The sequence below is a fragment of the Cryptomeria japonica genome, chromosome 6, assembly GCF_030272615.1.
Source record: "Cryptomeria japonica chromosome 6, Sugi_1.0, whole genome shotgun sequence".
In the NCBI taxonomy this organism is placed as follows: domain Eukaryota; kingdom Viridiplantae; phylum Streptophyta; class Pinopsida; order Cupressales; family Cupressaceae; genus Cryptomeria; species Cryptomeria japonica.
In genome coordinates, this window is record NC_081410.1 from 625,089,956 (window position 1) to 625,105,115 (window position 15,160).

Consider the following 15,160-nt stretch of genomic DNA (forward strand, 5'->3'; position numbering starts at 1 on the left):
TGACAACTTGTGGCAGTTGTTCATAAAATCACAAAACCTGTTGCTGAAGGGAGTAACTCCATAGGTTCTTTCGGTTCCCAAGAATCAATTCGTGGAGTGGAAAGGGCTGCTCAGAAGGTACAAGCATTGGATTCCTGGGTTGATCAACTTCAAGATCTAGGTGCACAAGTGATGAAAGACATTTTTCAGATGATGTCTAAGTTGGAAACCATTGAAGAGAAACTGGATCGGACTTCAAATGCTTTCAAAAAGAATCTAGAAAGTGTTGAAGATATTTTGACAATTTGGCACACCATACCCCAACAATAGTTGAGTGTTCTATAGGAGCATGCCATCATCTCTTCCAGGGTCATGTACTTGGAATTTGAAGAGCTTTTGGAAACTAAGGCCCTTGTTCTTAAATCCCTCATTGAGGAGATTGGTGATACAATGAGATTATGGGGTGAAGTTTTCCGAGATATTATCTCATTGTGAAAATGCCTCTTGCAACATATTAAGTCAGGATGGAGAGCTGATTCCAGAAGAAGAAGTTCTTGTTGATCTACAAATGAGGATTCATAATGAATGGAGGAGCGAACAATTCTCAGTCGCTTCAGTTCAAATTTTGATGAAACACCAAATCTTTTTGCATGAAAACCAGTCCATGTTGGAGAAAAACAACTCTGGGCTCCTCCAATGTCATGATACTATTGTGAAGACCATGGTTGTTGCTAAGAACACCCATGAACCGGATCCCGATGAATTACAACTCATCATCCAGAAGTTTGAAGGATTCGTGTCTTCACATGCTACAGCTTACGTGTTTTTCAACACTTAGTTGTATTTTTTTGCATTTGTAATCTTTAGTTGTAGTTTTTCTTTTGACAAGTTACATGTAAAAGTCTTTTTGTAAAATGAAAGTTAACTCATTACTTGCACTTTTGTAATTACATGTAAAGCAACTACAAGTTGTGTTTAATTAGGACTGTAGTTGGAATAAGTCTTAGTTAGTTATTGAAGTCTTAGTTATTTATTGAATAAGTCTTGGTGGTTGAGAGAATCTCTCAAGTTAGTTAGGATCCTCCCACCTTTTTCTAAAGGCTCCTCTTCTATATATACTTGAGGGGGTCTATTGTAATTTTTATCTTTTAGAAAGCAAGGAAAAACTCTGTCAAATTTGCAGCAAAGAAGTCTTTGAGCTTTTATGTGTAAATTGAAGGATTGAAAGGAATAGAAGAAAAACACTCTAGCTTTGAGTCTTTGTGCTACATTCTTGAGTTTGTATTCCAAAATAGCTTTCTTGCAAATGTTTCTTTGAGAACTTAATCAAATATGATTTGCAGTCTTTGAGCTGCAAATATTGGCAATTAATTTAGTTAAAGTAGAATTTCTATTGGGAAAAAGATGTAAGTCTTTGTGCTTTCACTTGTTCTTAAGAGAATTTAGAAGTAGATTTTATGAGAAATAGTTGTGAGTATTTGAGCTTATACTACTTCCCATTGTTTTAAGTAGAAAAGAATAAGATATTCCAGTCCTTGAGCTGTTATAATTTGCTCTTGATAGAATTAGTATAGAAAAAGGTAGATAGGAAATCATATAATCAAGTCTTTGAGCTTGATATTGTTGTCTCATCCCGAAGGAAGTGATGGAAGTATTTGAGCTTTCATGAAACTTCATTTCCTTTCTCTCATTTCATTTCAAAAGTTGTTACTGTTGTCTTATATCAACTCACTATCACTTTTCTGTGGAGAGAAAATGATATTGTCTTTTTTGAAGGAAGAAGAAAGACTGTTGTCCCATCCTATTTTATTTTTCAAGTTATAGTTAGATAGGGGGAGCCTTCCCTTAATTAGGAGAGTTTTACTCACACACTATGCTTGAAACCACAATTTTGTATATTTCCACAAGTGTACAAAATTTTCAACCAACAGTTTTTGGTGACTCTGCTGGGGACATGAACGCACTCGGAAGCCTCATGCTTTCGTTTGAAGTCTAGTGTCTTGTTTCCATTTCCTTTATCACTTTGGTTTTTCATATTTCTCTAAGTTGGAAGGTTTGCGTGTTTATGTTCGTCGGAGGAGAGGTGAAAATTTTGAAGAAATATCTCCCGTTGAACGAGCTAGATTTCATTTGCCCACTAGTACATCTTCCCTTTCACTAACTACAAGTTATCCTCTGTCAAAGAAAAAGAAGTCCATTCCAAGTGAAAATTATCCTTTCTTCTTCAAACCACTTATATCCTCGTTATCTAATATGGCTAATTCACCTCTGCTCCTCCTCTCGGTCAATGGGGAGCATCTTTTGGTCCTTTAGCCTTAACCCCACCTCTTCATCCACTTCCACAAGGTTCCCAAAAGAATCTTCCCAAGTTTTATGGAGATGGAAAGCAACATCTTGATGAACATGTCAAATCTTTCTATATGGCATGTGGTGTTCTTGGAGTTGAGCATCAAGATGTTGTTGTTCGCTTATTCATAGAGACTCTTCAAAGTATTGTAGCTGATTGGTTTTTCAATCTTGCTGCTGGTTGGATTGTTTCTTGCAATTCGTTGAGAGACAAGTTTGAGGAACGTTTCAAGCCTACGGAAGATGAACATGCATTGCTAGCTCAGTTGACCCAAATGAAGAAGGATGCCCACGAAGGTATGCATGAATTCATTGTTAAGTTCAATAAATTAGCAAATAGAATTCCTATTAATTCTAAACCTACTCCTGAGAACCTCAAGTGGCTTTTCATTAATACTCAGTTGTTTGAGGTCAGTTTCTTCTTCAGGTGAGCCTCTCCCGTTGATTTGGTTGTTGCTCAAGTAATGGCTACTGAAATTGAGGACGATTTGATCCTAGCTGGTAAAATAAAAAAGGATTCTAATCGATCCAAAGGAGGTTCACATATGGAGGGTTCATTTTCTAGTTCTACTGATCCAATGGTGCAGAAATTGGCAAATGAACTTCTTGCTTTAAAGAAGCAAGTATCTGAGAATTCTTACCCTACACCATACAAGGATATCCCAGGACAGACGTATCATAATGTTGTTGCCAGTTATGCTGCTAAGAATCAACCCAAGTTACCTCCTCCTCCCGAGAGGCTTGCACTCGAACCACCTCCTTCCAAGCAGCATTTGGTTATTATGAGATGGATCAAAACGAGTCTTCTTATTTTGATTATCAGTCTGATGATGTTACTCTTCCTCGTCAAGAAGAAGAAGATGTAACTGGCGACTCTACTATATGTTATATGCATTATGATGATTCTATTACTGCCGAAAGGACTCACAGTCAAGCATTTGCTGTAATGACAAGATCTTAAACTTGGTTGGCTCAACAAGATGAAGCTGTGAAAGTTGCAGGAGATTTACAATCACCTGTTACTATTGCTAAAAGAGGAATACCGCTGCCCTATATTCTGAAGGATGTAGCAAAAATTCAAGTAAGTAACAATAATCCTCCTTTTGTTTCTTCTATTGATCCTAAGCCCAGTATGCCTAACCCCAAACCACAATCGGACAATATTCATTCCTCCCTAGCTAGTTCGTTTCAAGCTTTTAATATTATTGACCATGCTAGGAAAACTTAGATTCAAATGTTTGAAGTTGAGTACTTAGAAGCTAATCCTGATCAATTTGATAGGCTAGCTAATTTTGTTAAAAGTAAGGAAACTCATCCTATACTTGAAAATATTGCCCCTCAAGAACCCAAGAGTTTGCCCAATCATTTGGTGACCATTCCATCCACTACCCAAGGCAAGATAGAACCTTTTTATATCTCCTTGTTGATCAATGGTTTTTAGTTGAGTAATTGTGTCTTGGATTATGGTTCTTCTGATAATGGCATGCCCGCTAAAGTTACACAAGCTTTGGGATTGACCTTGACCAAAACTTTTGGTCATTGCTATTCAATGGAAAATAAACAAGTACCTCTTATTGGGCAAATCAAGGATGCTCAATTTGCATTCACGGCTTTTCCAGAAAAGAAAATAAAGATGACGGTCTTAGTAGCTGACATTCCTGCATCATACAGAATGTTACTTGACTGTAATTTCTGCAAGGATGTTGGAGGTGAACTCAATATGGATATGACTGAAGCAAGAATACCTGTAAAAGATATAGTGCAAAAATTAGTCCCTGAAAGAGAGACTAAATACACAGTGGTCAAATCTAATGATCCCCATGCTCAGATTCTTTTTGAATCTTTAGGTTTCGGGAATTATTATCTTCATATAGATGAAATCTCAGAATTTGCTGAAGATTGTCTTTCTAGCAGATCCAACATTTCACTACTTTCAGCAAATGAAAAAAATGTTGATACTAATCAAGACCAAGCATCGGAAGATGGGTCTTCCAGTTCATATATTATGGTTGAAGAAGTCTCATCTCCTGTTGCTGATGAAAATATTACATTACCTTCTCAACAATAAGAGTTTCACTCTTCCCCTACACAAGAAGAGAGTTCATCTTCTCCTATGGAAGAAGATGACAATTTTTCTTTTGATAATGCATCCGTTTTGGATGAAGGCGGCACTAATCATTCCAATGAAAACGACAGTTCGAATGATGTGTGGACTCTTGAGTTTGATGGTAGCTGTGCTACGAATGGATCTAGAGCTAGTGTAGTTATTATATCTCCTAAGGGATCTAGATCTTCCCTTACTCTTTCAAGTTGCAATTTGCTAATACTAACAATATGGCTGAATATGAGTCGCTTTTGTTAGGAATGAGTGTTGCATTGAAAAGAGGAATCATAAATCTTCACGCCCAGGGTGATGCAGAATTAATTGTTTGTCAAGTAAGAAATATATATCAAACTAAGAATGATAGACCTAAGCATTACCAGAATTTGGTGTGGGAGAATATTGAAGATTTTGATTCTTTTAATATCTCAGTTGTGCCTCGTGAGTATAATGACAGGGTTGATTCCCTTGTTGTTTCAGCTACTTTGTTGGTTCCTCATCTTGACTTTGGTCAAGATAAATACATTATTGAATTAATCTGCAGACCCAGCGTGCCTAATAATTGGGATCATTGGAAAATCTACAATGATGACAAGCAGATTAATAATTTCTTTAAAGCAGAAGATGGTTTCAACAATTTGTATTTTGAAGGGAGTAATTCTTCTTCTTCATCATCAGATTCAATGTCAGAAACCTCATCTGAGCCGGATGAAGAAATTCTTCAGCTAAAAGGAAATAAGATTCCCAAGGGGTTGGTTTCTCTTGAGAAGATTTTTGATAAACATGATCGTTATATTAAGAGGCAACAATAAGAAAATTGTGTATCTTCAATGGGTTTTGAGAAATATAATATCGGTTCAAAAGAAGACCCAAAGTTTGTCAACATTGGGAATAATTGTACTTTGGATGAAAGAGATCAGTTCATCCAGCTCTTGTGCTAATACCGTGATGTCTTGGCATATTCATATGATGATCTCAAATCTTTTCAACCAAAGGAGGTGCAACATGATATTCTTGTCAAGCTTGGTGCAGAACCTTTCAGACAGAAGCAACGCCAGTACAATCCAAAAATTTCAGGTACCATTCTTTCTGAAATTCAAAAAATGTTTGATTCTCGAATTATCTTTCCCATCCATCATTCAACATGGTTGGCAAATACAGTGTCGGTGCGTAAGAAGAATGGAGAAATACGTATTTGTGTTGATTTTAGAAATCTTAATCAACTGTCACTCAAGGATAACTATCCATTGCCAATCATGGATCAAGTTTTGCAAACGGTGACAGGTTCCGAAATGCTATCTATGTTAGATGGATTTTCGGGATACAATCAGATTGAGGTTAGTGAATCTGATCAACATAAGACTGCATTTACTACTCCATGGGGTACTTTTGCCTACCATAGAATGCCTTTTGGGTTGATCAATGCAGGAGCTACTTTCCAACGAGCTATGGACTTGGCTTTCCGTGGTACTGTGGGAAGATATGTTGTAGTGTATCTTGGTGATCTTACTATTTTTTTAAAGATCGTGAGAATCATCTTTTTCACCTACAAGATGTTCTTGAAAGATGTCGCAAGCATGGAATCTCCCTTAATCCCAAGAAGTCAGTGTTTGGGGTAACCGAGGGAAAACTTCTTGGTCATATTGTTTCAAAGGAGGGGATAAAAATTGATCCTGAGAGGGTTAAATCTATTCAGAATCTCCCTTTGCCGTCTAATAAGACCGTTGTTCATTCCTTCTTTGGTAAAGTAAATTTTCTGTGAAGATTTATTCCTGACTTTGCTGAAAAGACTCGTCATATTGTAGATATGATGAAAGGAAAGACTGATTTCCATTGGAATTCTAAAGGAAAAGTTGCATTAAATGAAATCAAGGATGCAATTGCTCATGCACCTGTGTTGGTTTATCCGAACTACACCAAGGAGTTTATCATGTACAATTATGCTTCCGAGCATACTATGTCTGCCATTTTAATGCAGAAGAATCTAGAAAAGATTGAATCCCCTATTGCCTTCATGAGTTGTCCTTTGAAGTCTCATGAACTCAAGTATTCCTCTATTGAGAAGAATGCCTATGTTATTGTGAAGGCAGTCAAAATTATCTGTTTTTACATCCTGAATTCTCATATTGTTGTCTTAGTTCCTGATACATTAGTCAACTCTATCCCGACACAACAGGACTTTGGTACAAAGAGAGGGAATTGGATTGCCAAGATCCAAGAGTATGATTTGGAGATTAAGCCTAAGGTGTTGTTTGCCAACACTACTGATGAATGGTATTCTAATATAGCATTTTTCTTGACTTATGGTGAATGTCCACAATATTTGTCATACAAGGAAAAGAGGAGTATCAAGCTGAAAGCAACAAACTTTGTATTATGGGATACTGGTTTGTACAAGAGAGCAATTGACGACACTTTTCTTCGTTGTGTTGATAAAGCACAACATGTCAAATTGCTAGAATCTTTCCATGACAAGGCTTGTGGTGGTCATTTTTCCGCACCAGTGGCTGCTCCCAAAATTTTGAGAGCTAAGTATTATTGGCCTACGCTCTTTCAAGATGCTTTTAGATGGGTGCGTAAATGTATACATTGTCAACAGTTTGTGGGCAAACAAAAGCTTGCAACATTGCCATTGAAACCGGTGATTGTTGAAGAACCTTTCTGACAATGGGGCATTGATTTCATTGGTGTAATAAATCCTTCTTCAAGTGCAGGTCATTCATATATTCTTACTACTACAGACTATTTCACCAAGTGGGTGGAAGCAATACCGGTGAAGAATGCTACTTCTGAAATAGTGTGCAGATTCCTCAAGGAGAATATTATTTCTAGATTTGGTGTTCCACACAAGATCGTGACTGATAATGTAGCCACATTTTCTTTCTCCAAAATCTCACAGTTTTGCTATGAATATGGTATTTTGTTAACTCATTCATCCAATTATTACCACCGAGGTAATGGTCAGGCGGAATCAAGTAACAAAAATTTGATTACCAATATTCGTAAGCTTGTTGAAGAAAATCAAAGGTCTTGGCATAAGGCCCTTTTTGATGCTTTATGGGCGGACAAAATTACACCCAAAGGGGCTATTGGTATGTCACCATTCCAGCTTCTTTATGGGATCAATGCAGAAATACCCGTCACTTTGGAACTTCCTGCTCTTAAGTTGGCTAAAGTAATTGAAGACCAAACTTTTGAGAGTGCTTTAGACAAGAGGATCATGTACCTCTCTCAGCTGGAAGAACAAAGAAGACAAGTGGTGGACTGGATCGCTCAACACCAATGACAAGTCAAAATCCTTTTTGACAAAAGAGAAAAACAAAGAGGATTCCAAGTTGGTGATCGTGTGTTGCTTTGGGATAAGCGAATGAATCAAAAGGTTTACATGGAAATTTTGATTCTCTTTGGCATGGACCTTTCACTATTCATCGTATTGTCGAAGAAGATAGTTTTATCTTGGCTTATCGTGATGGTACACCATTTGCGCTGCCCTATAATGGCCAACATTTGAAGCATTACTTTGAATGAAAGTTCGAGGTATCTTCTTGTAAACCATGCCTTTTTCTTTTTTCTTTTTCGCTTTTTGTCTTTAGTTTGTTGGTTTTTGTGTTGCTTGTCTTTGTGGCCCAATGGATAAGAAGAAGACACTTAGAGATCTGGTTTCTATTCTTTCACAATTTTAAAGGATAAATGAAAGAATTCCACAGTCAGAGCCAATTGTTGTCCTCATTTTTGTTTTCAAAAATGAAGGACCACTACATAATTTTTTTGTGAAAAATGAAAAATTTACTCTATGGAACGCTTCCTGAGGCATAATTTCGATTAATCCTTGGACTGGCTTAATCCTTAGTCCATCCTCGAACTACGTTTTGAATTTTGTTGCATTCTAGATTCGTTTGCTATGTCTTTCCTTCAATTTCAGGTTTTTTCTCCCTGACTGCAGGTGGAGAATTTTCCTTGAATTGCAAGTTTTAATGATTTCCATTGTTTTGGTCTTTGTAGGGAAATTTTTAGCTAATTATAAGTGCACTTTATTGAGAAATAAAAACTTGTAATTTGCTTTTTATTTCCCCCTTGATGCTTTTTGGCTTTTTCAATTAAAATAGGGATTTTTTGGTTAATTTACAAGTAAACTTGTAATTTTTTTCTAAAAACCCCTACTTTAATGGTTTTTGCTTGTAATAGGGATTTTAAACCCCTATTACATGTGTGCAAGTGAATTATAACTTGTTGTAGGGATTTTATTTTCCCTTTACAAGTGATTTTAAACTTGCACATCTCTCTCCAAAACCCGATTTTGCCTATAAAGTGCATTTTTGAGGATTTTAAACTTGTAATTGCATTTTAAAAACTCGATTTTCCCTTTTTGATGAAAAAGTGCAATTTTAAACTTGTTATTTCATCCCCAAAACCCGATTTTCTCCAATACATGCAAATTCGAACTTGTTATTCCTTCCAAAAAATCCGACTAGTAAGAAAAACGGATTTGTTGAAGATTTCAAAGCGATTTTTGTGGAGATTTGTTGGAGATGCAAGGCGTTTAGGATTCCTTCCTATTCTCATGCAATTGTAAACATCTTTCACGCCATTCAGGGGTTTTTGTTTCTTGTTTTTCTTCTTCAAAACCTACCACATGATTCCTTGAATCCACTTTTTGAGGGATCTTTACTCCACGAAACAACAATCTCCCAAGTCATTTTTGCATCTCTTGCTTATGCGTTGGAGTTAAGAGGGAGATTTGGCCACTTCTTGTACCATTTTATTTGCATTGGTCACCACGTTTTTATGCAAATGGCATTTTTGTAGAAACGTGGCAAGGGTTTGGCATTGCAAATTGCCTTTATTTAATGGATTGTCTTCTTCATTCCAAGATTGTTTCATATTTTTGCAGAGGCATTTCAGATTAAAGCAAGGTATGATTTCTTTTCTTTTCTTGTTTCATTTTTTTTTTCTTTTTTCTTTTCTTATTTTCTTAGTTTTCCTTTCTAGTTGTAAATTTGTAAATATGTTGTTCTTGCCCCTAAAATCGGTTTTGTGAGAGAGATTTTTCCCCTTGATATGCAATTTTTAAATTGCATTGTTCTTCCCCATTTTCCCTCTTTGCTTGTATTCGGGATTTTAAATCCCGATTACAAATTGGCTGAAAATCTTTGTTCTTCCCTTACGGATAAAAGAATTTAACCATTTTTTGTTAAAATTCCAAGTTGCAAAAATGAGAATTACCCATCCTCTCAAAATCGGGTTTTTAGAACCGGATGTACATGTTGAAAGTTCTTCCCATTTTCATGAAAATGGCATTCCCGGATCTTCCCATTTTTATCCATTCATGTCACCCATATTCGTACTTTCCATTTCCATCATTTTCTGCAAGTCTAATTCTCATTTTCCATCCATTTCTCCATTTTCATTTTTTCAAGTATACTTGGATTAGGGTTTTAAAAATCTGATTGCATGTGCACTCTTCCCAACTTGTATACTTGCAAAAATTTCCCCAAGATCTGAAATTGGTCAAAGTGAAGATTCCTGGCATTTCCCAATTATTTCCCATCTTTCTCTCATAAAACCATGAAGTGCAAGGATTGAAGTTCTTCCCATTTGAAGAAGGAAAAATGTTAGTCGCAGCTGATTATGATGTTGCCTTAACACTTTTAATTCTTCATCGTAGTATACTAGGTTGTCTTTCAATGTCAGCTTTCCCTTCATCCCTAAATCCGAAAAAAATGAAGTACAAATATGACAAGTACCAAAATGAAGTTGCTCCTTCCCAAGTTTCTTCCCCTTTGGATCGTATAAGAGATACGGAGATTAGGCATATGGATATGTCAGAATTTGTCAAGAGGGTTGAGGATCCGTAGGATAGCAATATGCATTGGCTGTTGGACAACCATATCCATCACACATCTTCTTTTCCAGTGGCTGCCTTAGAACCTCAATTTATTCTCGCTTGCGCCCATCACTTTGACAAGGAGACAAGAACCATTAAAAATGATGATGGTGAAGTAATAATTCGCCTTGACTCAAACACAATTGAGAAAGTCTTCAGAATGCTTCCTGCACTTGTTTATATAGAAATCTCCAAAGATAGTGCATTTGAGTACTGTGTGAAAAGAGAGAAGGACTGCAAATGTCATATCAATAGGTGGATCCATGAGCCACATGCCTCCTTCTCAAGGTGGGCTAAGTTGTACCACTGTGATTTTAAATAGGAGATTAGAGATATCATAAGTCTCCTCATTAGGATAATGGGACTTAAACATTCTAATGTTTTTGAGCCCTAGATGTACCAGTTCATCATGTTCATAAGGCAGTCCCATTACTTATCATGGGGAGAAGTCATCAGTGATGCCTTGTGCGAACAACTTGCAATAGTTCCTACCACCATGACTTTTTACATGAATTCATACTTGGTGTATTTGGCAGCATCACTCATACATTTCCCTGGTCTTTCTACCAAGGGTGACCGCTCGCTTATACTGGTATGGGAATACTATGATCAGCTGCCTTTAAGACCCAACAGATTGCATTTCAGAAGAGTTCAAGATGCATTCTTCGGTTACTTCATATGTCAATTTGATAGAACTCTGAAAAATAGAAGGATATCAGAGGAGGCATGGGAAAGGGTGAATGAGTATGGAGCTTGTTTCTTCAATTCCCAACCTTTACCTATATGGGAGTCAGATGCTATAGTGGGAAGCCATACATGCTCCCTAGATACCCAACTGATAAGAGTATTCTTATGGAGTTGGGAAGATAGATTATGGTTGTGCACGCTCATCGGTCTGTCAGACATAAGATTGGAATGGGGATCTCTACAAAAAACCCATTAAAAATTGGCTGATATTCTCTTGTCACATCCGTTAAAGCCAAGGCTATGGAAACCGAAATGCAGGAAATTAAACTCAAAAGGTTTAAGTCTAGAGTTGATTTTGATTACCGGGGTATGAAGGAGAAGATCAAAAAATCTTTCGTGCACGTGCATCGCATTGAGGATATCTAGGTAGATCTTCGTACAGAGATAGAGGTTCTCAAGATGGATTACTACAGGCTCACTGTTGAGCAAGTTGTTGATTTGAACTTGGTGGATATTCCACAAGGAATGATCGATGATGGGCATGTACTTGATCTTGAATACATTTCACGAAGGGTTGAGGAAGCTCCACTTCCTTTAATCCAGTGGTCACACAAGGAGTGCATATCCATCCTTGAGAGATTTCAGCCTATCTTGGCTAACACCAATGCTTGGCTGAAAAGTAATGGTTTTAGACTCATTAAAATCAAGGTTGGAAAGGAAGATGATTCTACTGAGCCTCTTGGATGTAAGTCTGAAATTTAGGTTGACAACAAGGAAGGTGCATCATCTTTGGGCACAAGGATCAAATTGCGAGTTAGTAGGGCAGTAGTGCTTCCTCTTGAGGAGGCAATAGTTCGTGGGAAAGAAAATTCATGTTTCCATGTTCAAGTGATTGATCTCGACAATCCAGAAGAAAGGCAACAATCTGATGATGCTCCTAAGTCTCCAGCATCGGACTCGCCTCATGAGATCCCTCCCCCAGTTTCCATTGAGATGCCTCTTTCTCCTCCTAACTTGCTTGTTGATGAATCTCCTTAGAATGTCATTCCTATTTCAGCATACGAGCCGCTTCCTGATCATCAACAAGAGTGTATGCTGGAATTTCTTGAAGATACTCCTGCTTGTATCCAACTATCAGAAATTGATACTTCCACTTCTGGTTTTGAAGAATTTATGAGGCAATATTCATGCCCATTAGTTATTGAGCAAGTTGTGGTCGCTATTCAAATAAACGTTCCTCCCAGGATGACCATGATGATTCAAATAGAAACTGCTTCTCCTTTGCCTACAACTGTTAGTGAAGGAGAGTTGATGAATTTGCCTTCGTGGCTTAGCTCTTTTACTCCAAAAAGGAAGAAGCAAGAAATCTCACATGGTGCCTTTGATTATTAGCAACTAAAATATTCTAGATCCAAGGTTGCTAAAAAGGCCAAGGCTATCTCCAGAGTAACTGTTGACAACAACAAGATGAAGGTAGCTGAAATTGTTGAACCCATTACAGATAAGCCACTTGAAGAAATGTCAGCTGCTGATTACAAAGTTACAAGGATATAATTGGGTAAGAAAACACATGAGGTAATTAAACATGATGCTCAGTCTTCTGTAGCTTCATTAGTACAACGGTGTGATAAACTTCTATCAAAGAAAGACAAGCTAGAAGAGGAAAACCGACAACTTATGGCAATTGTTCATAAAATCACAAAACCTGCTGCCGAAGGGAGTAACTCCATAGGTTTTTTCGGTTCCCAAGAATCAATTCGTGGATTGGAAAGGGCTATTCAGAAGGTATAAGCATTGGATTCTTGGGTTGATCAGCTTCATGATCTATGTGCACAAGTGATGAAAGACATTTTTTAGACGATGTCTAAGTTGGAAACCGTTGAAGAGAAACTGGATCAGACTTCGGATACTTTCAAAAAGAATCTGAAAAGTGTTGAAGATAGTTTGATAATTTGGCGTACCATGCCCCAACAACAGTTGAGTGTTTTACAGGAGCATGCCATCATCTCTTCGAGGGTCGTGTGCTTGGAATTTGAAGAGCTTTTGGAAAATAAGGCCCTTGTTCTTAAATCCCTCATTGAGGAGATTGGTGATACAATGAGATTACAAGGTGAAGTTTTCCGAGATATTGTCTTTGATTGTGAAAAGGCCTCTTGCAACATATTAAGTTAGGATGGAGAGCTGATTCCAAAAGAAGAATTTCTTGATGATCTATAGATGAGGATTCAGAATGAATGGAGGAGCGAACAATTCTTGGCCACTTCAATTCAAATGTTGATGAAACACCAAATCTTTTTGCATGAAATCCAGTCCATGTTGGAGAAAAACAACTTTGTGCTCCTCCGATGTCATGATACTATTTTGAAGACCATGGTTGTTGCTAAGAACACCCATGAACCAGATCTCGATGAACTACAAATGATCATCCATAAGTTTGAAGGATTCATGTCTTCAAGTGCTACAGCTTAAGTGTTTTCAACACTTAGTTGTATTTTTTCCACATTTGTAATCTTTAGTTGTAGTTTTTCTTTTGACAAGTTACATGTAAAAGTCTTTTTGTAAAATGAAAGTTAACTCATTACTTGCACTTTTGTAATTACATGTAAAGCAACTACAAGTTGTGTTCAATTAGGGTTGTAGTTGGAATAAATCTTAGTTAGTTATTGGAGTCTTAGTTAGTTATTGAATAAGTCTTGGTGGTTGAGAGAATCTCTCAAGTTAGTTAGGATCCTCCCACCTTTTTCTAAAGGCTCCTCTTCTATAAACACTTGAGGGGATCTATTGTAATTTTTATCTTTTAGAAAGCAAGCAAAAACTCTGCCAAATTTGTAGCAAAGAAGTCTTTGAGCTTTTATGTGTAAATTGAAGGATTGAAAGGAATAGAAGAAAAACACTCTAGCTTTGAGTCTTTGTGCTACATTCTTGAGTTTGTATTCCAAAATAGCTTTCTTGCAAATGTTTCTTTGAGAACTTAATCAAATATGATTTGCAGTCTTTGAGCTGCAAATATTGGCGATTAATTTAGTTAAAGTAGAAGTTCTATTGGGAAAAAGTTGTAAGTCTTTGTGTTTTCACTTGTTCTTAAGAGAATTTAAAAGTAGATTTTATGAGAAATAGTTGTGAGTCTTTGAGCTTATACTACTTCCCATTGTTTTAAGTAGAAAAGAATAAGATATTCCAGTCTTTGAGCTGTTATAATTTGTTCTTGATAGAATTAGTATAGAAAAGGGTAGATAGGATTTCATATAATCAAGTCTTTGAGCTTGATATTGTTGTCCCATCTCAAAGGAAGTGACGTAAGTATTTGAGCTTTCATGAAATTTCATTTCCTTTCTCTCATTTCATTTCAAAAGTTGTCACTGTTGTCTTAATATCAACTCGCTATCACTTTTCTGTGGAGAGAAAATGATATGGTCTTTCTTGAAGGAAGAAGAAAGACTGTTGTCCCATCCGATTTTATTTTTCAAGTTATAGTTAGATAGGGGGAGCCTTCCCTTAATTAGGAGATTTTTACTCACACACTATGCTTGAAACCATAATTTTGTATAGTTCTCCAAGTGTACAAAATTTTCAACCAACAAATAGTTATCATTTTTGGATCATAATTGGTCCCATTTGTGAACCTTTATTAGTACTCATAGCACACGACTATTGGGGCATTTGTACATAAGTATTGGTAATTTTAAGTGCATGGTTATTTGGGCATCTTTAGGTATCAGGGACACTTTGAAATGTGTATTTTTTTTTACGTTTGTGCAAATAACGAATCCCACAATATGTGTCAATACTACCTAGAAGCTAGAACAATATCTATAGGTAGCTAAGTCACATACGTAGACAACCAAAAACAAATCATTGAAATCTTCCCAAGCACCTCTATCCACCCATCTTCCTCCTCAATAACACCTTGAGGCACCCTGGCAGATTTACTGGAAAAGGCCATAATACCCTGCCTTTCACAAAGTGAAACATCACGACTACCTCCCTCAGTAGAAACACCAACAGGTTCATTGTTTATAACTACATGCATCAACTCTCCTAGTTCCTTATCCACCCTACCCAACTTTTTCTTCTCAGGTTTATCAACAACCATCGTGGTCGTAGCCTGGCTTGGCTTAACCTTAGCTCTATTACCACCGTCCTTCTCAAAATCTCCTTCCTGA